The 26,358-nt window shown below is 39.3% G+C and overlaps 1 pseudogene; it reads right to left on the bottom strand.

The window, feature by feature from the left end:
- Positions 1 to 359: 359 nt before the first annotated feature.
- LOC119543778 lies at positions 360 to 26,358 on the bottom strand (annotated as a pseudogene).

The following is a 26,358-nucleotide window of genomic DNA, read 5'->3' on the forward strand; positions in this document are numbered from 1 at the left end:
GAAACAAAATGAACAATTAGTGCAAAAAGAGGGGACAGTATTTTAAGTCATTCCTCCTAAGGAATGACAAATAGAACTAAGGTTATTAAATACCAAATTTTAGATAAATATATAATTTCCTACTTCGCTTTCTGAAAGTGGATACAAAAATAGTTTAACATTAGATGTAATAAGTTTTATAGCATGTTATTAGTCTTATTTTAACTGCAAAAATATTTTAGATACATTTAGAAAAAAATACTTAGAATACAACTGTATCTTTCTAAAGGCATGATATAAGAATATTCATTCTCTTCCTTGCAAGTAGAATCCATGCCCTAAGATTTAAGAAACAGTTGCTTTGAAGGAATGAAAACATTTCAAAAATACTGGCTGATCTGTGGGGAATATTCCACGTATGCCAATATAATAAAGCTGCATGCCCACACAAAAGGCAGGGAGGCCTTTCTTCTCTGGTTCCCCTTCTGCCCATCCTTTCCTGGCTCATACTTCTCCCCTGCCATGTGCACATTAGCCCCTTCCTCTTGATTTTTCCCCTGAAAATTGTTAACTATTTTATAGTCCTCAAGAAGTGCATGTCCTGTTTGTTTTGCAGTCTTCTTCACCATCGCTTTGACACTGATGTTGTTGATATCAGAGGCCGTCATGCCGACACTGATGGCAGAATCCACTGATTCAGATGTATCTTCTCCCACATTATGCCCATATTTGTATCTGAGTTTGTACAGTTTCTGTGGAAACATTGTTAACAATACATTTGGCTGCACATTCCAATCCCTGCCAGACAGTGGAAAACCCTTGTACACTACTTGCTCTTACAACCATCACACCATCCAGTGGAGACACCCATCCCTGTCTTTCTTCAAGACTCTGGAACAAGTTTATTTCCATGCTTCTTGAGGTGCGGAGCCAGTTCTTTTCCAACACAATTTGCTACAGTGCAAACTCCATCAACCAGGAACTGACTGACTTTCGCTGCTCTCCTGAAGCCTGCTTTGCTAGACGAAGTCCCATGGTCACAGCCAGACTGACCTCCACGGTTTCTCTTCTGGTTGAATAAGCTCTCGAGTTTACAAGAGCCTTTCTGGATTGCTTTGCAAGTAAATTCAGCACCTTTAACTAAACCCTGACAAAATGTTTTGTGCCACTTCCTCACTCCATTCAGATAATTACTTTGCTTTTTCTTCTGATACTGGTTCACAGGGCACAATGTAACTTAGATTAACTTTTTCACTTGAAGTATTTTAGTCTTTCCCCCCACGTTTTTCTTTATGAGGCACATCCTTACTGCCTTGGTCCAACGAAGAACCCCACTGTCTTACATCCGTGCCAGAGGCTTCCTGCAACTGGTCAGAGGAGCATCTTGCTCTTCCAGGGATTTGGAATTCACCTTCTCCTTCTGCCCTACTCCAGTTGGCCTGGAGTTGAAGGTGAGACATTTGTCTTAAAAGATCCTCAAAGAGTTCCCTATCATCTTCAGGTAATTCAGAAGACAAGACGACCCCCACAAAGCACCCCGATGCTTGTCACATTGTATCAGGAAACATGTAGGCTCCCACAGTACACTTCAGGACTGAGACCTATCAGGAACTAGAGGATACAACCAGTCCCAAATCTGAAGGAATCCAGGAGGATGGTTTAGAACTGTATCAAGAGAATTATCCAAGAACCTCACAATCCAAAGGTACCCAGGGTATGCCATGCACTAACCTCCCCTGCAGGGTTTACAAAAAAAAAAAAAATACACACACACACACACACACACACACACACACACACACACACACACACATATATGTATATATATGAAGTCCATTTGGTATCAAAATCAATTCATCAGCATCTAGTCCCAGAGTCTCAAGAAGAGGTGGTGGCTGGGAATGATGCCTGTAAAAGTCTTCCCTCACTAATCAATATTTGCCAGAATCTGTTCTGTAGGACACGGTGTAGTGACCCTCGGCAGCCTGAGGCATGTAAGCAGGAGATGCTTCTGCCGGATAGCTCTGAGATGCTGGGGTGAGAAGCCCAGGTCCAGGAACCAACCCTATCTTGTATTCAAGTGCTTCCATTTACCGTAGTGTGCTGGGAAGGTGAACTAACAGACTGAAGTTCCAGGGCTTTTCTGACATTTCATTGGGGGAAATTCTGGATATAATTGGGCACCTCCTGAAGATCATTCCATAGAGAAGTGGCAAGACCTTTCTCTAGAATCTCCAACCTGGCTCGCACATTCTGCAGTGTTTCCTTCATTTTCTGTTGCATGTGTCGAGCAGACTCCCACAGATCCTGGGTGCTCAGGCTCCGAGGTGGAAATGCTAATTCCTCTGAGCAGGTGTCCTATTCCTTGCTTATGGTAGTTTTTTACATCTTCCTTCTGACCCAATTCATCTGTTTTCAACCCTTTATTAACAAATAAAAAAGCCTTCTTGTATGCCTCTCTGATGATCTTAATTTCAGCGGCTTCTCCATTTTGTGGCTCTTGCTCCACGTCTTCTAACGGAGGATGAAGGGACGTCAGTCTACCTGGAACCTCACAGTTCCCCCAAAAACTCCATGGGCAGGGGCCCAGCGAGGGCAGGAGGCCCCTAGAGAGCCAGGAGCCTGAAGCGCCCAGCGCTGGCCCCCAGCCCCGGCCTCCCACCTGTGCACTCACCTTCCCCCACAGCGTAGTGGCACCTGGGGCCTGCGGCAGCTAGAGGGAGCGCTGGCGTCGCGCAGTGGGCGGTGGGTGGTGGGCGGTGGGCCGTGGGCAGTGGGGGATGCAAAGGTCGCGGCCAGCCTGGCGCCCCAACGTGGCCTCCCAGGCCCCATATGCCTGATGGGCTGGCTACCCCCATTTTTAAAATGAGGAAACCAAGGCATAGAAAGAGGATGGATGGATGGGTGGATGGGTGGATGGGTGGATGGGTAGAAAGGTAAAGACAGGAGGGAGGAAGGGAGGAAGGGAGGGAAGGAGGGAGGAAGGAAGAAAGGACAGCAGGGTGTTACAATGTCCCAGAGATAAGGAAAACCACATTCTTACCTGATGTGACAGACTACCATTAAGACTGAGAGAGAGAGAGAGAGAGAGAGAGAGAGAGAGAGAGAGAAGAAGAAGAAGAAGAAGAAGAAGAAGAAGAAGAAGAAGAAGAAGAAGAAGAAGAAGAAGAAAGAAGAAAAAGAAGAGGAAGAGGAAGAGGAAGAGGAAGAAAGCCATCCTTAGACACTTTACCCAGATCAAGGGTATAAAAAGATCAAGAATTAAAGAATAAGGAGGAATTAGTCAAAGAATGGGAAAGGGGGCAAGTGTTTCTGTCTTCACTACAAGTCAAGTGAGAAGGCAGAGATTGGTATCCGTCCCTTGCAGTTTGGAGGACAATATGGCCTGCTATGTGCCTCCCTCCTTGAGAATCTGAAGGATGAAAGAGGATCTGTGTGTTTGGACAGAAGAGAAAGCAGATACAACTGTGTTGGGCAGCCTGAAATCCTCAAGTCGATTGGGAACAAAGCATGCAACAATGTGCCACACACCAGACAGAGAGAGAAAGAGAGCAGACACTGTCGGGTCTCCTAGGTACTATGCATTTGGGCCAACTAGAGGAGCAAGGAGACTTTGTCAGAAAAAGGCTAGAGGTTGTGTAGGATGTCTAGAGGCTGAGGAAGGGCTAGACTATCAGTTGGAATAGTAATACACTGCCTTCATCAAGGAAACTATGGGCAAGAAATCTCCAGTATTGTGAGAAACTGGAAAACCAAAAAAGAAAAAAGAATTTCCATGAAACAGTCTTCTTCAAATATCTCCAAACTCAGAGAGCAGCAATACGAGGTTACCTATAGCATGGGCAGATTGGTAAGAACTTTTCTGATATCCTTGCATATTCTCCTTACAATGCTGCCATCCTGGAGTGATCAGGAACTGTAATTTGTGAGATAGGAAGGAGGAGAAAAAGGAAAAAGCAAAGAGCCAACCATAACTTCCATCCTTTCCCCAAATGCAGGCTTCTTGCCTGTATACTGCTGATGCTGGAGGAAAATGAAAGGGGCAAATATAAAAACAAGATTGAAATTTTAATTAGCACAGGAGACTGAACATTTTAATTACTAAACTACATCTGTCTTATTTGACATAAAGTAATTAGAGACCAGTTACCAAGTTGCCATTAGGAGTGACCAGAAAAGTTATGGGAACTGCCTGAATTTTCTTACAAGGATAGGGGATGAACTAGCTATATAAAACAGATGGAAAGGGAGAGTGGATTACAAAACTTATCTTTCAAATTACATGTGTGAGGTATTTCAAGACAAGCTGCAGATAAATAAACTATATTACACCATCCTCTTTGGAGTTATTTGCACCAAATAAAAGTGTATGACTAAAATTGTTGATGTAATGTGTACATGGGTTGGAAATGATAATGAAGGGCTAATAAAATCCAACTTAGATTAGCACTGAAAAGAAAAGTTTTGAGTTTATTTTCAAGCTCAAAAAGTTAAAAGGAGAGCAGATATGTCTTTTGTAAAGCAAATAAAGAGCAGGAGAATCAAGTGTTTTTAACATATGGTAAAATACATGGGATCCTGCAAAGGACCTCAAATAGAGCAGGCACTGGAGTTTTAATCTGTTTCAAGAGAGTATGCTTCAGAGAAGAGAAATCACATGAATAAAGAGGCATTTGAGAAACTTTGCTCTTGCTTCAACACAGGAGATATGGTAATGAAGGAAAGATTCTTGGGAAGTGAAGAGACCTCTAAGGAGGTTGTTGCAGGAGTTTGACAAATAATGAGGAATGTGCTGAAACCTTAACATTTAAAGTTAAAGGAATCTTGGAGAGTCTCTAGGTCAATATTCTCCTCTTGCAGCCAAGCAAGCAAAACAGGATCATAAAATGTAATTGACATTAAAATATAGATGTGCAACAAAAACTTAAATTCTTTGTTTTGTCTAAAACTTATTGGCCTGTTTCCTGTTTCTAGAGATCTAGATCTAGATACACAGAGAGCTCTCTGGTCTGATCTGATTATTTAAAGAGTCCCTTCAAGTAATGCTCAGTCTCTCATTTGGATAAAAGCACTCAGAGCCTTTTCCTACCACCCTAACACCACTGCCAGTAAAGTGGCAACATGTGTCGTGGTAAAGGGCTCCCAACCTCATGCGAGTGCTTGCACTGGCATCTACTGGTGTCTGAAATGAGATCCCTCATCCTCCAGGGTTCTGGTTTGCCCCACGGGCTTCCAATGCCCCAGTAAACTTATGGTCCATTCTTTTGGCTTAGACTTTGTTCCCAAAAGAAACTGGCCTCTTCCTCTGGCTGACTCAACTTCACCTTAGTTCTTGTTGGCTTAAGATCACTGGTTCTTCCAACTGCCTCCATTCAGTCCCCTGGCCTGATTGCCTTTTCTCAACCCCTGCTCTGAGGACACTGCTCTGACAGCCTTTCATCTTAGTGTCACTCCACTAATTCCCTCCCCATCTTGGTTCAGGACCTCTTGCCCTAAGTATCCTCCCAGAGTCTCAGGGGAGCAAGGAAGAGCCACCTGTCATTAATATCCCATCAAGTTCCCTAACACTCATTCAATCCTGACTAAAGCAGGGAGGGAAAATCAAGACACATATTTAATTGGCTTCATATTCTCTCTCTTGCTATCTCTTCTGGAACAAGAGATGAATCAATCCCTTTAAAGAGTCTTCTCAAAACCCCACCCAGCACCACCTAACTCCATATCATTGTCCACCCCTAGCTATAAGGGGGACCAGGAAATATGAACTTTCTGTCCAGCCCATGGCTGGCTTAAACAATAGAATGGTTCTGTTAGTAAAAGTAGAAAGGGAGAAGGGATTTTGGAGATAGGCAATCAGCATTCCCTGCCACATTAAATATCCTCCAAGGTTACATGAGTTTTTCTGAGTCTGTGTTATCCTTACATAAAACTGACCCAAAAATTATATCTGCTTTCATTCTATGTTACATATAGCTGTTTAATAAATTTGAAGCTTGGTTCCCCAAAAGAATTCATTGCCATCTCCTTATGTATCCAGTTTCATTAGATACTATAGATCCCTTCCCTCAAGGAGATTACAATCTGGTAAATAAGATGGGCTCATAAAGTGGCAACTGCAATGCAGGATGGCAACTGAAATTCCCCATGTATGCACAGAACACTGAGAGGGCTTAGACAAGGGATGAGGTCAGACTTCAAAGTTGACTCCTGACTCTTTTTGATAGAGCATTTAAAATATGTAGTCAAAAGATCAGCATTTGCTCATTAAATCTTTTCCAGGTTCTGTTCTAGATACTGAGGACACAGCAGTAAAAATGACTCTCCTAGAAGATGATATCATAAGGTAATTACTGCTATATAAAAATAGAGAATGACCAGGCAGGGAGTGCTGGACGGAGCATGATGAAATAAGGTGGGGTGGCAGGGAAGGCTTCTTTAAAGAAGTGACCTAGGGACTGAGAACTGAATGATGAGAAGGAGCTAGATAAGTAAAAATCAGCCCTCAAGGCAGAGGGAACAGCTAGTGCAAATGGTCCTGAGGTAGAAATTAGTTATGAACAGAAAGAAGGTCACTGTGATTCAAGTTCACTGAGAGAGGAAGAGAGCTATAGAGATGAGACTGGATAAGTGGGCAAAGACCAAACTGTGCATATATGTGTATACTATGATATATGCCTCAATGAAAAGGCACAGGAAGATTTTTAACCAGAAGTGTGATGGTATATGATTTCTATTATTAAAAGGTTGGAGAAGCAGGACACGATGGTGGCATGGGGAGGTATGGAATTTAGTTCATCTTCTAGGGAAGCTAGTAAATATCCAGGAACTGTCTGGAAAAATTGGTGGATTTCAGTGACCAGACACACATCGTACACCAGTCTGGAATGGGTAGGAAGAGTCGAGATCACAGAGAAGAACCGTAAGCAAAGTCTCCCAAGCTGTAGGAGCTGGTGCCCCTCCCACATTAGCATGGCAGGCTGTTTTGGAGTCACTTCCCCATGGGAAAAAGAAGCAGTCTCGAATAGGAGCAAGAGAAGGTAGCACAACCGAGTTCAAATTCAGGATTTAATTAACAAATTCAGACTGTTGAATACAAGCTTCAAGCACAGATAAAACCAGAGAAAGCATGAAAGGAATCTGGAGGTCTCTCCCTGGAAGAAAGGAGGTGGGTCTGATTAAAAAAAAAAAAAAAAAAAAAAAGAGGCTTTTGCAGTTGTTGCAGTTGACTCCCAAGAAAAGGAGCAACTCTAGCTCTTGACTGGTGAAACCAGCAGGCTTGGGACTGGGTCTGACAAGGTTTTTCTGTTTGTTTGTTTGTTTTGTACTTTGTAGCATCCCATTAAAGAAAGTAGTGGGCTTTTTCAGTTGTCAGTACTGTCCCAGGCAAGGGCAGAATTATGGTATGTCTGACAGACAAAGTAACTAGTCAGGTGAAGAAGATAATTTCCTGAAGGGTATATCTTCCCAAGAAGGGGAGGCAGGAGGGCAGGGCCCAGCACAAGTGGCAGCCCTCATTCAGAGAATTCAGACCCCAGGGGCTGGAAAGCAGAAACAGTTTAAGCATGCCTTCTGCTTCAGCCTCTGTCTCAACCACACCCTTGGCATGGACAGGGTCTGCTGATAATTAAAGGCACTGCACCACTTTATGCCAGTGGGGCACTGCAGGCTAAGTACCACCTGCTGGGCAGGATAGGAAAAGCAAAGAATCAAGCAGCTTCACAGGAAAGACAGGCAACCTGCTGGGTCTCATCACCAGATTATACCCTCTTCCTGAGACTTGGGCCTGTCTTGTCTGGAAAAATCTGATGGGGGTCAATTCTATCTGAGGAGACCCTCCTCAAAAACATTTCCATATAGGCAGAGCAAGAGTCAGATAAATAAGAGCTGAAAAATTCTGATCAGTTAAACAGAAGCTATGCTAGAGGTCTAGAATAAGTTGAAATGAATGTCAAAGAATAGACAGAGAACAATGCCAACCAACAAGAAAATCCTAGGTAAAAGAGAAAAAAAAAAAAAAGACTTCCAGAATAAACTAATTAAGGAGATCAGATGTATATGACTTCCAGAATAAAATAATTAAGGAAATCAGATATATAGACACCAGCAAAAGAATCACAAGTCATACTAGGAAGAACAAAGATATGGCTCAGTCAAGGGAACAAACACACACTATAAATGAAATACAGAAGTTGAAACAATTAAAGATGATCAAACAAATCTTCTAAATCAAGTCAACAATCTGAAGAAAAATATGGAAAGAGAGATGAAGAATATAAAGAAGACACTGGGTGACAATACAGAGGAACTCAAAAGCTTGAAAAAACAAATGGCAGAACTTATGGGTATGAAAGGCACAATAGAAGAGATGAAAAACACAATGGAGACATACAACAGCAGATTTGAAGAGGCAGAAGAAAGGATTACTGAACTAAAGGACAGGACAAATGAAATCCTACACACAAAAGGACAGATAGGGAAAAGAAAAAAAAATAAGAGCAGCTTCTCAATGAACTGAATGACAACATGAAGCACAAAAATATACGTTATGGGTGTCCCAGAAGGAGAAGAGAAGGTAAAAGAGGAAGAAAGAATAGAGAAAATATTCACTGAAAATTTCCCAAATCTTAAGAAAGACAAAAAACTACAGGTCCAAGAAGCATGGAGTGCCCAAAATAGAACAGATCTGAGTAGACCTACTCCATCACTCACTAATCAGACTGTCAAATGGCAAAGACAAAGAGAGAATTCTGAAATCAGCAAAGTGATCTATCACAAACAAGGGAAGCTCAATAAGACTATGCAAATTTCTCAGCAGAAATCATGGAGACAAGCAGGCAGTGGTATGATGTATTTAAGATAATGAAAGAGAAAAACTACCAACCAAGAATTCTATATCTAGGAAAACTGTCCTTCAAAAATGAGGGAGAGTTTAAAATATTTTCAGACAAACAGACATTGAGAGAGTTTGTGAAAAAGAGAACTGCTCTACAAGAAATACTAAAGGGAGCACTACAGACAGATAGGAAAAGACAGGAGAGAGAGGTTTGGAGAAGAATGTAGAGATGAAGATTATCTGTAAGGGTAACTAACAGGGTAAAAAGAGAGAAAAAAATAACAGATGACATATAAAATCCAAAAGAAAAAATGGTTAAAGAAAGTATTGCCTTCACAATCATAACATTAAATGTTAATGGATTAAACTCCCCAATCAAAAAACAACTGGCAGAATGGATTAAAAACCAGGACCCATCTATTGCTGTCTATAAGACACTCACTTTAGACCCAAGAACAAAAATAGGTTGAAAATGAAAGGCTGCAAAAAGATATTTCACCAAACAACAAGCAGAAAAGAGCAGGGGTAGCTATCAGACAAATTGGACTTCAAATGTAAAACAATAAAAAGAAACAGAAGGACACTATGTACTAATAAAAAGGAAAATTCATCAAGAAAACATAACAATCATAAAATATTTATGCACTGAGCTACAGTGCCCCTATATAGATGAGGAAAATACTGACAACACTGAAGGGAGAAGTAGACACCTCTACAATAATAGCGGTAGATTTCATACAGCATTCTCATCAATGGATAGAACATTGAGACAGAAAAAGTGAACAGAGATTTTTAATAGTATGATCAAGAAACTAGGTTTAACAGACATTTATGGAATATTGCACCCCACAACAGCAGGATACACATTTTTCTCAAGTTCTCCTGGGTTATTCTCCAGGAGAGACCACAAGTTGGATCACAAAGCAAGTCTCTATAAATTAAAAAGATTGAAATTTTACAAAATGCATTCTCAGATCAAAAGAGAATAAAGTTGGAAATTAACAATAGGTGTAAGGCTGGAAAATTCCAAACATTTAGATGCTAAACAACATATTCAACCAGTGTGTCAAGGAGGAAATTACAAGAGAAATCAGTAAATATCTCAAGGCAAATGAAAATGAGAATACAACATATCAAAACTTACGGGATGCAGCAAAGGCTGTGCTGAGAGGGGAATTTATTGCTCTAAATGCCTGTATTAAAAAAGAATAAAGAGAAAAATCAAGTAATTAACTGTGCACCTGGAGGAACTAGAGAAAGAACAGCAAACTAACTCAAAAGCAAAAAGAAGGAAAGAAGTAACACAGATTAGAATAGAAATTAATGAAATTGAGAAAGTGAAAACAATAGAGAGAACACAATCAGAAGTGGGTTCTTTGAGAACAAATCAATAAAATCAATGGACCCTTAGCTTGGCTGACAAAGAAAACAGGAGAGAGGGTGTAAATAAATAAAATTAGAAATGGGATGGGGAATATAACTACTGACCCCAAAGAAATAAAGGAGATAATGAAAGGATACTATGAGCAACTATATGCTAACAAACTATACAATTTAGAAAACTAGACAACTAGAAAACTGGCAAAATGGACAACTTCCTGATTTGTAGTGGTTATAACTAAATTCTGAAATGATGAGCTCTTTGTGTATAACCTGGTTGGTCCCTGGAACTTCAGGTATATTTTTGACACTTGAGACTCAAAGCCAGAGTTCAGCAGCTATGAATGTCAGGATTATCCCATTCATAAACTGTTAAAGAAGCTGAAAACAGATCAGATTTCAATTAGAGATATTAACAAAATGGACTTGGTTAGGACTAAGGTAAATCAGACTAGAGGGTAAAGGATAATTTTGACTATGTTTTAAAACTTCAGCTTCTGTGTGAGACCAAAGGAAGAGAAGTTTATTTGGTGCAAAATCTGTATTTTCTGTAGCATACTATATGATTTAACTTGTATGGTCAGTTTAACCAAACATCAGAATTACATGGAAACTTGAATAAGGAGTGAGATCTGGCTAGATTGTACAGGTTAGTGTAAAGCCCTGATATATCCCATAGAAATTTGGAAAGAGAATAAAAAAAGTATTTGAAAAGCCCCCCTTGAGGGACTGGAGAAAAATGTAGAAATATTAAACTTTGAATTCCTTATATTCTTGCAAGCATTGGGGACTACCAATTGGAAGTCTGGGCCCTCAATCTTGGGGCTTGCCCTCATAAATCCTGTTACTGCAAAGGAGAGGCTAAGTCTACTTATAATTGGCCTAAATGTCACCCACAGAGAACCTCTTTTGTTTCTCAGATGTGGCCTCTCTCTGTCTCTCTCTCTCTAAACCAGCTTGGCAGGTGGATTCACTGCCCTCCCCCCAATGTGGGACATGACACCTAGGTTTGTAAATCTCCCTGGGGACATGGGACATGGCTCCCAGGGATGAGTCTGAGCCCAGCATCATGGGATTGACCAAAAGGGGGAAGAGAAATAAAACAAAATAAAGCCTCAGTGGCTGAGAGATTTCAAATGGAGTTGAGAGGTCATTCTGGAGGTTATTCGTAAACATTTTATAAATATCTCTTTTTAGTTTTGGTATATTACAACAGCTAGAAGGAAATACCTGAAACTGTTAAATGGCAATCCAGTAGCCTTGATTCTTGAAGATGACTTTATGACTATGAAGCTTATACAGTGTGACCATGTGATTGTGAAAACTCTGTGGTTCACACTCCCTTTATCCAATGTACAGAAAGTTGAGTGAAAAAAAATGGGGACAAAAAGTAAGTAACTAGTAGGAAGGGATGGGGGGACGTTATGTTTTGGGTATTCTTTTTTACTTTAGTTTTTATATATATTCTTATTTTTATTTTTTGGAGTATTGAAACTGTTCAAAATTGATTGTTGTGATGAATTCACAACTGTGATGATGCTGTGAATGGCTGATTACACACTTTATGATTGTATGGTGTGTGAATATATCTCAATAAAATTGCATTTAAAAAGCCAAAAAATGGCTCTGCCTTTTATCCTCTCATAGAGGACACTAGTAAAAATCATGAATGGGTGGGCTCACATCACCATGGAAATAATCTAATCAAAAGGTCTCACCCACATAAGTCTGCACCCACAAGGTTGAATTAAAAGAATATGGCCTTTCTGGGTACATAATAGATTCAAACCAGCACAGCTATCTAAATTATTCTATGAAGCCAACATAACCCTAATACCAAAGCAAGACAAAGATACTACAAAAAAAGAAAATTACAGAACAATGTCCTTATTAATGACAGATGCAGAAATCCTCAACATAATATTGGAAATCAAATCCAGCAGCACATTAAAAGAATTATACATCACGACCAAGTAGATTTTATTCCAGGTTTGCAAGAGTGGCTCAACACAAGATAATCAGTTAATGTAATACACCACATCAATAAATCAAGGGGAAAAAACACATAATCATCTCAATTGATGGAGAAAACTCATTCAACAAAATTCAACATCATTTCTTGATGAAAACACTTCAAAGGAAAGGAATAGAAGGAAATTTCCTCAACATGGTAAAGGAAATATATGAAAAATCCACAGTTAACATCATACTCAATGTGAAAGATGGAAAGCTTTCCATCTAAGATCAGGAACAAAACAAGGATGCCCACTGTCACCATTGTTATTCAACATTGTGCTGGAAATTACAGCTAGAGCAATTAGGCAAGAAAAAGAAATAAAAGGCACTCAAACTGGAAAGGAAGAAGTAAAACTTTCACTGTTTGCAGATGACATGACACTCTGTCTAGAAAATCCAAAAAAAAATTTACAGCAAAGTTACTACAGCTAATAAATGCATACAGCAAAGTGGCAGGATACAAGATCGACACGCAAAAATCAGCAGTGCTTCTATATACTAGAAAGGAGTAATCTGTGGAGGAAATCAAGAAAAAAATTCCATTTACAAGAGCAACCAAAAAAATAAATTTAACAAAGACATAAAAGACCTATACACAGAAAACTACAAAAAAAATTGCTAAATCAAGGAAGACCTAATTAAATGGAAGGACATACCATGTTCATGGATTTGAAGATTAAATATAGGTAAGATATCAATTCTACCCAAAATGATTTATAGATTCAATGCAATACCAATTAAAATCCAACAACTTACTTTTCAGAAATAGAAAAAACAATAATCAAATTTATTTGGAAGGGCAGGATGCCCTGAATAGCTAAAAATATCTTGAGAATGAAAAATGAAGTGGGCGATCCCACACTACCTGACTTTAAAGCATATTACAAAACTACAGTGGTCAAAAGAGCATGGAACTTGCACATAGATAGATTTGTGAGCAAAGGAACTGAATTGAGTGTTCAGAAATAGACCCTCTCATCTACAGACAATTGATCTTTGATAAGGCAGTCAAGTCAACTCAACTGGGACACAGTAGCCTCATCAATAAATGGTGCTTGAAGAACTGGATATCCAAAAGAATGAAAGAGGACCCCATCACACACCTTATACAAAAATTAACTCAAAATGGATCAAAGACCTAAACATTAGTGCTTAGACAATAAAGCTTTTAGAAGAAAATGTAGGGAAATATCTTAAAGATCTGGTGATAGGAGGTGGTTTCCCAGACCTTACACCCAAAGCATGAGCAATGAAAGAAGAAATAGATAAATGGGATCTCCTCAAAACTGAATGCTTTTGTGCATCAAAGGACTTTGTCAGTAAAGTAAAAAAGACAGCCTATGTAATAGGAGACAATATTTGGAAACCACATATCAGATAAGGGTTAAATATCCAGAATATATAAAGAGATCCTAAAACTCAACCACATAAAGACAAGCAACCCAGTTTAAAAAAAGGACAAAAGACATGGACAGATACTTTTCCAAAGAGGAAATACAAATGGCTCAAAAACATACGAAAAGATACTTAACTTCACTAACTCTTAGGTAAATGCAAATCAAAACCACAATGAGATATCTCACACCTATTAGAATGGCCATTATTAAAAGAACAGAAAACTACAAGTGTTGGAGAGGATGTGGAGAAAGAGGTACACTTATTCATTGTTGGTGGAAATGTAGAATTATGCAACCACTCTGGAAGGCAGTTTGGCAGTTCCTCAGGAAGCTTATTATAGAATTTTTGTATGGTCCAACAATCCCATTACTAGCTATGCACTTGGAGGAACTGAAAGGAGGGACATGAATGGACATTTGTACACTGATGTTTATAGCAGCATTATTCATGATTGCCAAGAGATCCTCAAAAGACGAGTGGATAAACAAATGGTGATTAGATAGATAGATAGATAGATAGATATACATATATATATGTATATTTATATATATATGATGTAATATTATGCAGCTGTAAGACAGAATAGTCATAACACTTGCAACAACATGGATGAAACTTGAGGACACTATGTTGAGTGAAATTAGCCAGAAACAAAAGGACAAATACTATATGGTCTCACAAATAGGAACTAAATATAATGAGCAAACTCCGAGAGTTAAAGTTAAGAACACAGGTTATCAGGAGGTAGAAAGAGGGTAGAGATTGGGCATTTGATCTGAAGGCATACAGAATGTTCAACAGGATTGATTGTGTAGATCCAGAAATGGATAGCACAATATTAGGTGATCATAGCAAAATAATGTAAGCATAATGAACAATGTTGAGTGTGAGTATGGTTAAAGAAGGCGGCTAGGGGCATGAATGACACCAGAAGGAAAGAGGATAAAAACTGGACTGCAAATCTTAGCAAAACCTAGAGTGGTGAATGATGGTGAATAAATGTACAAATCTAAGAAAGTTTTTACATGAAGGAGAACAAATGAATGTCAGCATTGCAAGATATTGAAAATGGAAACTAAGGACTATGGTTCTGGTTTGCTAAAGCTATCAGAAATGCAATATATCAGAAATAGATTGACTTTAATAAAGGGGATTTATTAGGTTACAAATTTACAGTTCTAAGGCCATAAAAGAGTCCAAACTGAGTGTATTATTTAGGGTTCTCTAGGAAAACAGAATCAACAAGAGATATCTATAAATATAAGATTATAAAACTGTCTCAGGCAACTGTGGGGATGAACAAGTTCAAATTCTGTAGGGCAGGCAGCAAACTGGCAACTGCAATGAAGATGTTCAATGAACTCCTCAGGCATCTAACTGGCAACTTCAATGAACTCCTCAGGAAATGAACTGGAACTTCAATGAACTCCTCAGGAAATGCTTCACTGGTTAGCCGAAGAAGAAGTGACGGTCCTCTGTCTTGCTTAAAAGTCTTCAACTAATTGGATTAAATCCAGCTGATTGCATTCTCTCATTGTAGAAGACACAACCTTTGTTGATGTCATCAGTCACATCTGCAGCCAATTGATTGATGATTTAATAAACCAGCCTTCTGGTTTATTAACCAGCCACAAATATCCTTGCAGTAATGATTAGGCCAGTGCTTGCTTGACCAGACACCTGGGTACCATCACCTGGCCAAGTTGACACATGAACCTAACCATCACACTAAGCCATCAACAAGAGGATACCTTCACTGAAGGAAAGCTAATGGTGATTTGAATACCTCTGTCAAATGGAAAGGCATGTGGCTGGCATCTGCTGGTCCTTTGCTCCCAGGTTGCATTGCTTTCAGCCTCTAATTCCAGTGGATTTCTCTTTAAGTGTCTGTGGGTTCTCACTTACTCTGGGCTTCATCTCTTAGTTTAGCATCTCCAAACATCTTTCTGTCTCCATCTCCAGGTCTCCCTTTGTGTCAGCTCTCTTAAGGATTCCTGTAAACTAATTATGACCCACCTTGAATGGGCAGGGTCATTATTTCCATGGAAATAATCTAATCAAAAGGGTCCCACCCTCAATTGGGTGGCTCACATTTCTAAGGAGACAACCTAATCAAAAGGTCCCATCCACAATAAATTTGCACCCTAGAGTGGATCAAAAGAACACAGGTTTCCTGGGGTACACAACAGTCTCAAACTGGCACAATACTTAACAGTAATACTGTAATACTCTTTCATTAATTGTAACAAAGGCAATATACCAAACCTAAATGTAAATAAGAGGAGGATATAAAACAGGGATATCTTATTGTTGTTATTTTTCCTTTTTTTTAATTCTTTTTTTTTTTTCACTTTTTCCTCTTCTTTCTTTGCAGAAAAAAAAATGGAAATATTCTTTTGCAGATTGTGGTAGTAAAAGCATAATCTATATGATTATCCCAGGAGCTATTGATTGTTCAATTAGTATGGATTGTATGATGTGTGATTAAACTGTTTAAAAATAAACAGAAAGACACCGGTGCTGGAAAAGATGTGGAGAGATACCTACTCACTGTTGGTAGGGAGGTAGAATGGTGCAGCCACTCTGGAGGGCAGTGTGTTGGTTCTACAGTAGGATAAGTATAGGGTTGCCATATGATCCAGCAACCACATTATTTGGTATACACTTGGAAGAACTGAAAGCAGGGACGTGAATAGGCATTTGCACAGTGGTGTTTATGGCAGCAGTATTCATGATTTATAATAGATGGAGATGGCCTAAGGGTACATCGATGGGTAAGGGTGAACTGTGGTGTATACATACAACAGAATATTGAGTAGCTGAAAGAAGGCATGAAGCTGTGAGGGTGAGGCATACACTAGGTAAATGAACCTTAAGGAGATTATGTTGAGTGAAATAAGCCAGAAATGAAAGGACAAATATTGTAAGGCCACACTAATATAAACTATAATGAGTAAACACTGAGAACTGAATTTGAGAGCATAGGTTATCAGAGAATAGAACATGGGCAGAGATGGGGAAATTCATGATGAATGAGTACAGAATGTTCAATAAGACTCATTGTAAACGTTCCTAGATTGTTAGCTCTAACAGCAGTCACATTCATTCCTAAGTTTTAACTGTTATGTAAGATATGTTTTTTTGTTAGAAAATTTAAATTTTTTGTAGCACACGATCTAATTTAATCTGCATGGTCACTTTATTTAAACCACATAAGTGCACAGAACCTAGAATAGGGAATGAGATCTTGTTATTCTTTACGTGTTAATGTAATACCCCAATACATCCCAGAGTATTTGGGCAGAAAATAAAAAAGTATTTGCAAGGTCCCCTTGAGGGACTGGGGGAAAATATGGAAGTATTAGATTTCCCCACCTGGGGAACTCATGACAGTCTCTCAAGCATTAGGTACTCACAATTTAATAAGTCAAGCCCACTGGGGCTTGCCCTTATGAAACTTATTCCTGAAAAGAAGCAGCTAAATATACTTTAAATTATGCCTAAGAGTCACCTCCAGAGAACCTCTTTTATTACTCAGATGTGGCCACTCTCTCTAAGCCAACTCTGTAAATAAACTCACTACCCTCCTTCTTATGTGGGATATGACTCCCAAGGGTGTAAGTCTCCCTGGCAATGAGGGACATGACTCCCAAGGATGAGCCTGGCCTTCACATAGTTGGATTGAGAATGACTTCTTGACCAAAAGGGGGAAAAGAAATTAAACAAAATAATGTTTCAGGAGGCGGGGCAAGATGGCAGACTGGTGAGGTGTATGTTTTAGTTACTCCTCCAGGAAAGGAGGTAGAAAGCCAGGAACTGCGTGGACTGGACACCACAGAGCAATCTGACTTTGGGCATACTTCATACAACACTCATGAAAACGTGGAACTGCTAAGATCAGCGAAATCTGTAAGTTTTTGCGGCCAGGGGACCCGCGCCCCTCCCTGCCAGGCTCAGTCCCGTGGGAGGAGGGGCTGTCAGATCCAGGAAGGAGAAGGGAGAACTGCAGTGGCAGCCCTTATCGGAAACTCATTCTGCTGATCCAAACTCCAACCATAGATAGACTGAGACCAGACACCAGAGAATCTGAGAGCAGCCAGCCCAGCAGAGAGGAGACAGGTATAGAAAAAAAACAACACGAAAAACTCCAAAATAAAAGCGGAGGATTTTTGGAGTTCTGGTGAGCGTGGAAGGGGGAAGGGCAGAGCTCAGGCCTGAGCTCGGGCCCTGAGGCGCATATGCAAATCCCGAAGAAAAGCTGATCTCTCTGCCCTGTGGACTTTTCCTTAATGGCCCTCGTTGCTTTGTCTCTTAGCATTTCAATAACCCATTAGATCTCTGAGGAGGGCCCGTTTTTTTGTTTTTTTTTTTAATCCTTTTTTCTTTTTCTAAAACAATTACTCTAAGAAGCCCAATACAGAAAGCTTCAAAGACCTGCAATTTGGGCAGGTCAAGTCAAGAGCAGAACTAGGAGAGCTCTGAGACAAAACGCAATAATCCAGTGGCTGAGAAAATTCACTAAACACCACAACTTCCCAAGAAAAGGGGGGTGTCCGCTCACAGCCATCATCCTGGTGGACAGGAAACACTCCTGCCCATTGCCAGCCCCATAGCCCAGAACTGCCCCAGACAACCCAGCGTGACGGAAGTGCTTCAAATAACAGGCACACACCACAAAACTGGGCATGGACATTAGCCTTCCCTGCAACCACACCTGATTGTCCCAGACTTGGGAAGGTAGAGCAGTGTGAATTAACAAAGCCCCATTCAGCCATCATTTCAGCAGACTGGGAGCCTCCCTACACACCCAGCAGCCCAGAACTGCCCTGGGGGGATGGCACTCACCTGTGACATAGCACAGTCATCTCTCAACAGAGGACCCAGGGTGCACGGCCTGGAAGAGGGGCCCACTTGCAAGTCTCAGGAGCCATATGCCAATACCAACGACTTGTGGGTCAGTGGCAGAGACAAACTGTGGCAGGACTGAACTGAAGGATTAGACTATTGCAGCAGCCTTAAAACTCTAGGATCACCAGGGAGATTTGATGGTTAGAGCCACCCCCCACTCCCTGACTGCCCAGAAACACGCCCCATATACAGGGCAGGCAACACCAACTACACACGCAAGCTTGGTACACCAATTGGACCCCACAAGACTCACTCCCCCACTCACCAAAAAAGGCTAAGCAGGGGAGAAGTGGCTTGTGGAGAACAGGTGGCTCGTGGACGCCACCTGCTGGTTAGTTAGAGAAAGTGTACTCCACGAAGCTGGAGATCTGATAAATTAGAGATAAGGACTTCAATTGGTCTACAAATCCTAAAAGAACCCTATCAAGTTCAGCAAATGCCACGAGGCCAAAAACAACAGAAAATTATAAAGCATATGAAAAAACCAGATGATATGGATAACCCAAGCCCACGCACCCAAATCAAAAGATCAGAAGAGACACAGCACCTAGAGCAGCTACTCAAAGAACTAAAGATGAACAATGAGACCATAGTACAGGAGACAAAGGAAATCAAGAGGACCCTAGAAGAGCATAAAGAAGACATTGCAAGACTAAATAAAAAAATGGATGATCTTATGGAAATTAAAGAAACTGTTGACCAAATTAAAAAGATTCTGGACACTCATAGTACAAGACTAGAGGAAGTTGAACAATGAATCAGTGACCTGGAAGATGACAGAATGGAAAATGAAAGCATAAAAGAAACAATGGGGAAAAAAATTGAAAAAATCGAAATGGACCTCAGGGATATGATAGATAATATGAAACGTCCGAATATAAGACTCATTGGTGTCCCAGAAGGGGAAGAAAAGGGTGAAGGTCTAGGAAGAGTATTCAAAGAAATTGTTGGGGAAAACTTCCCAAATCTTCTAAACAACATAAATACACAAATCATAAATGCTCGGTGAACCCCAAATAGAATAAATCCAAATAAACCCACTCTGAGACATATACTGATCACACTGTCAAACACAGAAGAGAAGGAGCAAGTTCTGAAAGCAGCAAGAGAAAAGCAATTCACCACATACAAAGGAAACAGCATAAGACTAAGTAGTGACTACTCAGCAGCCACCATGGAGGCAAGAAGGCAGTGGCACGATATATTTAAAATTCTGAGTGAGAAAAATTTCCAGCCAAGAATACTTTATCCAGCAAAGCTCTCCTTCAAATTTGAGGGAGAGCTTAAATTTTTCACAGACAAACAAATGCTGAGAGAATATGCTAACAAGAGACCTGCCCTACTAGAGATACTAAAGGGCGCCCTACAGACAGAGAAACAAAGAAAGGACAGAGAGACTTGGAGAAAGGTTCAGTACTAAAGAGATTCGGTATGGGTACAATAAAGGATATTAATAGACAGAGGGGAAAAATATGACAAACATAAACCAAAGGATAAGATGGCTGATTCAAGAAATGCCTTCACGGTTATAACGTTGAATGTAAATGGATTAAACTCCCCAATTAAAAGATACAGATTCGCAGAATGGATCAAAAAAAAATGAACCATCAATATGTTGCATACAAGAGACTCATCTTAGACACAGGGACACAAAGAAACTGAAAGTGAAAGGATGGAAAAAAATATTTCATGCAAGCTACAGCCAAAAGAAAGCAGGTGTAGCAATATTAATCTCAGATAAAATAGACTTCAAATGCAGGGATGTTTTGAGAGACAAAGAAAGCCAATACATACTAATAAAAGGGGCAATTCAGCAAGAAGAAATAACAATCGTAAATGTCTATGCACCCAATCAAGGTGCCACAAAATACATGAGAGAAACACTGGCAAAACTAAAGGAAGCAATTGATGTTTCCACGATAATTGTGGGAGACTTCAACACATCACTCACTCCTATAGATAGATCAACCAGACAGAAGACCAATAAGGAAATTGAAAACCTAAACAATCTGATAAATGAATTAGATTTAACAGACATATACAGGACATTACATCCCAAATCACCAGGATACACATACTTTTCTAGTGCTCATAGAACTTTCTCCAGAATAGATCATATGCTGGGACATAAAACAAGCCTCAATAAATTTAAAAGGTTGAAATTATTCAAAGCACATTCTCTGACCACAATGGAATACAATTAGAAGTCAATAACCAACAGAGACTTAGAAAATTCACAAATACCTGGAGGTTAAACAACACAGTCCTAAACAATCAGTGGGTTAAAGAAGAAATAGCAAGAGAAATTGCTAAATATATAGAGACGAATGAAAATGAGAACACAACATACCAAAACCTATGGGATGCAGCAAAAGCAGTGCTAAGGGGGAAATTTATAGCACTAAACGCATATATTAAAAAGGAAGAAAGAGCCAAAATCAAACAACTAATGGATCAACTGAAGAAGCTAGAAAATGAACAGCAAACCAATCCTAAACCAAGTAGAAGGAAAGAAATAACAAGGATTAAAGCAGAAATAAATGACATAGAGAACAAAAAAACAATAGCGAGGATAAATATCACCAAAAGTTGGTTCTTTGAGAAGATCAATAAGATTGACAAGCCCCTAGCTAGACTGACAAAATCAAAAAGAGAGAAGACACATATAAACAAAATAATGAATGAAAAAGGTGACATAACTGCAGATCCTGAAGAAATTAAAAAAATTATAAGAGGATACTATGAACAACTGTATGGCAACAAACTGGATAATGTAGAGGAAATGGACAATTTCCTGGAAACATATGAACAACCTAGACTGACCAGAGAAGAAATAGAAGACCTCAACCAACCCATCACAAGCAAAGAGATCCAATCAGTCATCAAAAATCTTCCCACAAATAAATGCCCAGGGCCAGATGGCTTCACAGGGGAATTCTACCAAACTTTCCAGAAAGAACTGACACCAATCTTGCTCAAACTCTTTCAAAACATTGAAGAAAATGGAACACTACCTAACTCATTTTATGAAGCTAACATCAATCTAATACCAAAACCAGGCAAAGATGCTACAAAAAAGGAAAACTACCGACCAGCTCCCTAATGAATATAGATGCAAAAATCCTCAACAAAATACTTGCAAATCGAATCCAAAGACACATTAAAAAAATCATACACCATGACCAAGTGGGGTTCATTCCAGGCATGCAAGGATGGTTCAACATAAGAAAATCAATCAGTGTATTACAACACATTAACAAGTCAAAAGGGAAAAATCAATTGATCATCTCAATAGATGCTGAAAAAGCATTTGACAAAATCCAACATCCCTTTTTGATAAAAACACTTCAAAAGGTAGGAATTGAAGGAAACTTCCTCAACATGATAAAGAGCATATATGAAAAACCCACAGCCAGCATAGTACTCAATGGTGAGAGACTGAAAGCCTTCCCTCTAAGATCAGGAACAAGACAAGGATGCCCGCTGTCACCACTGTTATTCAACATTGTGCTGGAAGTGCTAGCCAGGGCAATCCGGCAAGACAAAGAAATAAAAGGCATCCAAATTGGAAAAGAAGAAGTAAAACTGTCATTGTTTGCAGATGATATGATCTTATATCTAGAAAACCCTGAGAAATCGACGATACAGCCACTAGAGCTAATAAACAAATTTAGCAAAGTAGCGGGATACAAGGTTAATGCACACAAGTCAGTAATGTTTCTATATGCTAGAAATGAACAAACTGAAGAGACACTCAAGAAAAAGATACCATTTTCAATAGCAACTAAAAAAATCAAGTACCTAGGAATAAACTTAACCAAAGATGTAAAAGACCTATACAAAGAAAACTACATAACTCTACTAAAAGAAATAGAAGGGGACCTTAAAAGATGGAAAAATATTCCATGTTCATGGATAGGAAGGCTAAATGTCATTAAGATGTCAATTCTACCCAAACTCATCTACAGATTCAATGCAATCCCAATCAAAATTCCAACAACCTACTTTGCAGACTTGGAAAAGCTAGTTATCAAATTTATTTGGAAAGGGAAGATGCCTCGAATTGCTAAAGACACTCTAAAAAAGAAAAACGAAGTGGGAGGACTTACACTCCCTGACTTTGAAGCTTATTATAAAGCCACAGTTGCCAAAACAGCATGGTACTGGCACAAAGATAGACATATAGATCAATGGAATCGAATTGAGAATTCGGAGATAGACCCTCAGATCTATGGCCGACTGATCTTTGATAAGGCCCCCAAAGTCACTGAACTGAGTCATAATGGTCTTTTCAACAAATGGGGCTGGGAGAGTTGGATATCCATATCCAAAAGAATGAAAGAGGACCCCTACCTCACCCCCCTACACAAAAATTAACTCAAAATGGACCAAAGATCTCAATATAAAAGAAAGTACCATAAAACTCCTAGAAGATAATGTAGGAAAACATCTTCAAGACCTTGTATTAGGCGGCCACTTCCTAGACTTTACACCCAAAGCACAAGCAACAAAAGAGAAAATAGATAAATGGGAACTCCTCAAGCTTAGAAGTTTTTGCACCTCAAAGGAATTTCTCAAAAAGGTAAAGAGGCAGCCAACTCAATGGGAAAAAATTTTTGGAAACCATGTATCTGACAAAAGACTGATATCTTGCATATATAAAGAAATCCTACAACTCAATGACAATAGTACAGTCGGCCCAATTATAAAATGGGCAAAAGATATGAAAAGACAGTTCTCTGAAGAGGAAATACAAATGGCCAAGAAACACATGAAAAAATGTTCAGCTTCACTAGCTATTAGAGAGATGCAAATTAAGACCACAATGAGATACCATCTAACACCGGTTAGAATGGCTGCCATTAAACAAACAGGAAACTACAAATGCTGGAGGGGATGTGGAGAAATTGGAACTCTTATTCATTGTTGGTGGGACTGTATAATGGTTCAGCCACTCTGGAAGTCAGTCTGGCAGATCCTTAGAAAACTAGATATAGAGTTACCATTCGATCCAGCGATTGCACTTCTCGGTATATATCCGGAAGGTTGGAAAGCAGTGACACGAACAGATATCTGCACGCCAATGTTCATAGCAGCATTATTCACAATTGCCAAGAGATGGAAACAACCCAAATGTCCTTCAACAGATGAGTGGATAAATAAAATGTGGTATATACACACGATGGAATACTACGCGGCAGTAAGAAGGAACGATCTCGTGAAACATATGACAACATGGATGAACCTTGAAGACATAATGCTGAGCGAAATAAGCCAGGCACAAAAGGAGAAATATTATATGCTACCACTAATGTGAACTTTGAAAAATGTAAAACAAATGGTTTATAATGTAGAATGTAGGGGAACTAGCAATAGAGAGCAATTAAGGAAGGGGGAACAATAATCCAAGAAGAACAGATAAGCTATTTAACGTTCTGGGGATGCCCAGGAATGACTATGGTCTGTTAATTTCTGATGGATATAGTAGGAGCAAGTTCACAGAAATGTTGATAAATTAGGTAACTTTCTTGGGGTAAAGTAGGAACATGTTGGAAGTTAAGCAGTTATCTTAGGTTAGTTGTCTTTTTCTTACTCCCTTGTTATGGTCTCTTTGAAATGTTCTTTTATTGTATGTTTGTTTTCTTTTTAACTTTTTTTCATACAGTTGATTTAAAAAAGAAGGTAAATTTAAAAAAAAAAAAAAAAAAAAAGAGAAACAAGGAAAAAAAAAAGATGTAGTGCCCCCTTGAGGAGCCTGTGGAGAATGCAGGGGTATTCGCCTACCCCACCTCCATGGTTGCTAACATGACCACAGACATAGGGGACTGGTGGTTTGATGGGTTGAGCCCTCTACCACAGGTTTTACCCTTGGGAAGACGATTGCTGCAAAGGAAAGGCTAGGCCTCCCTATGGTTGTGCCTAAGAGCCTCCTCCCGAATGCCTCTTTGTTGCTCAGATGTGGCCCTGTCTCTCTAGCTAAGCCAACTTGAAAGGTGAAATCACTGCCCTCCCCCCTACGTGGGATCAGACACCCAGGGGAGTGAATCTCCCTGGCAACATGGAATATGACTCCCGGGGAGGAATGTAGACCTGGCATCGTGGGACGGAGAACATCTTCTTGACCAAAAGGGGGATGTGAAAGGAAATGAAATAAGCTTCAGTGGCAGAGAGATTCCAAAAGGAGCCGAGAGGTCACTCTGGTGGGCACTCTTATGCACACTTTAGACAACCCTTTTTAGGTTCTAAAGAATTGGGGTAGCTGGTGGTGGATACCTGAAACTATCAAACTACAACCCAGAACCCATAAATCTCGAAGACAGTTGTATAAAAATGTAGCTTATGAGGGGTGACAATGGGATTGGGAAAGCCATAAGGACCACACTCCACTTTGTCTAGTTTAGGGATGGATGAGTAGAAAAATAGGGGAAGGAAACAAACAGACAAAGGTACCCAGTGTTCTTTTTTACTTCAATTGCTCTTTTTCACTCTAATTATTATTCTTGTTATTTTTGTGTGTGTGCTAATGAAGGTGTCAGGGATTGATTTGGGTGATGAATGTACCACTATGTAATGGTACTGTAAACAATCGAAAGTACGATTTGTTTTGTAAGACTGCGTGGTATGTGAATATATCTCAATAAAATGAAGATTAAAAAAATAATAATAATAATGTTTCAGTTGCTAAGATACTTCAAACAGAGTTGAGAGGTCATTCTGGAGATGATTCTTATGCATTATACAGATATTCTTTTTAGTTTCAAGTGTTGTAGAACAGACAGAAGGAAATACCTGAAACTGTTGAACTGTAATCCAGTAGACTTGATTCTTGATAATGATCCTGTAACTATAAAGCTTTTACCATGTGACTGTGTGATTGTGAAAACCTTGTGACTGGCACTCCTTTCATCCAGTGTATGGGCAGATGAGTAAATAAATACAGACAAAAAAATAATAATAAATAATTGGGGAAATAATGGGAATGGGATGTTTGGGGTGTTTTTATTCTTATTTTTGTCTTTTTTTTGGAGTAATGAAAATGTTCTAAAATTGTAGCAATGATTGCACAACTATATGATGATACTGTGGGCCACTGATTGTATATTTTGGATAGATTATATGGTGTGTGAATATATCTCAATAAAATTGCATTAAAACAAGAAAATAAAGATCATTGCTGTGTAAAATATAGATAGCAGGCATACAGAGTTAAAAGGGGAAGAGAAATAAAGTTATAAACTAGAGGCCTATTGCATTCACAAACTAAAAGGGCATTATGCTCCTTCGTTTTCATAACATTAAGTAATAGTAATGCTGATCAGAGAGTAGCACTTCAGTCCATCCTATATGTTTCTTCTCTTCCATCCATTCATTCTCTCATTCATTCTGGAAATATTTATTAAGCACCTTTTATGTTCTAGACACCGATATTAATAAGCAGAGCATAAGATTATCCCAGGACTTCAGGCAGTTCTCTTGGTCTGAGGAAATGCTAATGGAAGAACCACTGATGGGTTTCTAACATATCTCAGCCATATAGATTAGTTGTAATCAAATATTATAAATCAGATACTTTCTGGTTCTAATAATCTATGATTCCATGATGGCTCTATGTTTTTTTTTTAAATTTAGGAATTCTTAAGAAATTACTTTAGGAAATAATGTTCAAAGAGAAATATGGAGACACAAATATGTGGGCACATTTCATTCACTATGCTTAAAAAACATTTTAATAAAATCATGGACAAAGGGCAAAGACACTAGAAATTTTTTCCAAGGACTTTCTTTTTTACCTTCTTCTTTGGAGAACTTACCTGACCTAGTGTCTTGAGGATGCCCAAATCCAT

This window comes from Choloepus didactylus, chromosome 9 (genome assembly GCF_015220235.1).
Source record: "Choloepus didactylus isolate mChoDid1 chromosome 9, mChoDid1.pri, whole genome shotgun sequence".
In the NCBI taxonomy this organism is placed as follows: Eukaryota; Metazoa; Chordata; class Mammalia; order Pilosa; family Megalonychidae; genus Choloepus; species Choloepus didactylus.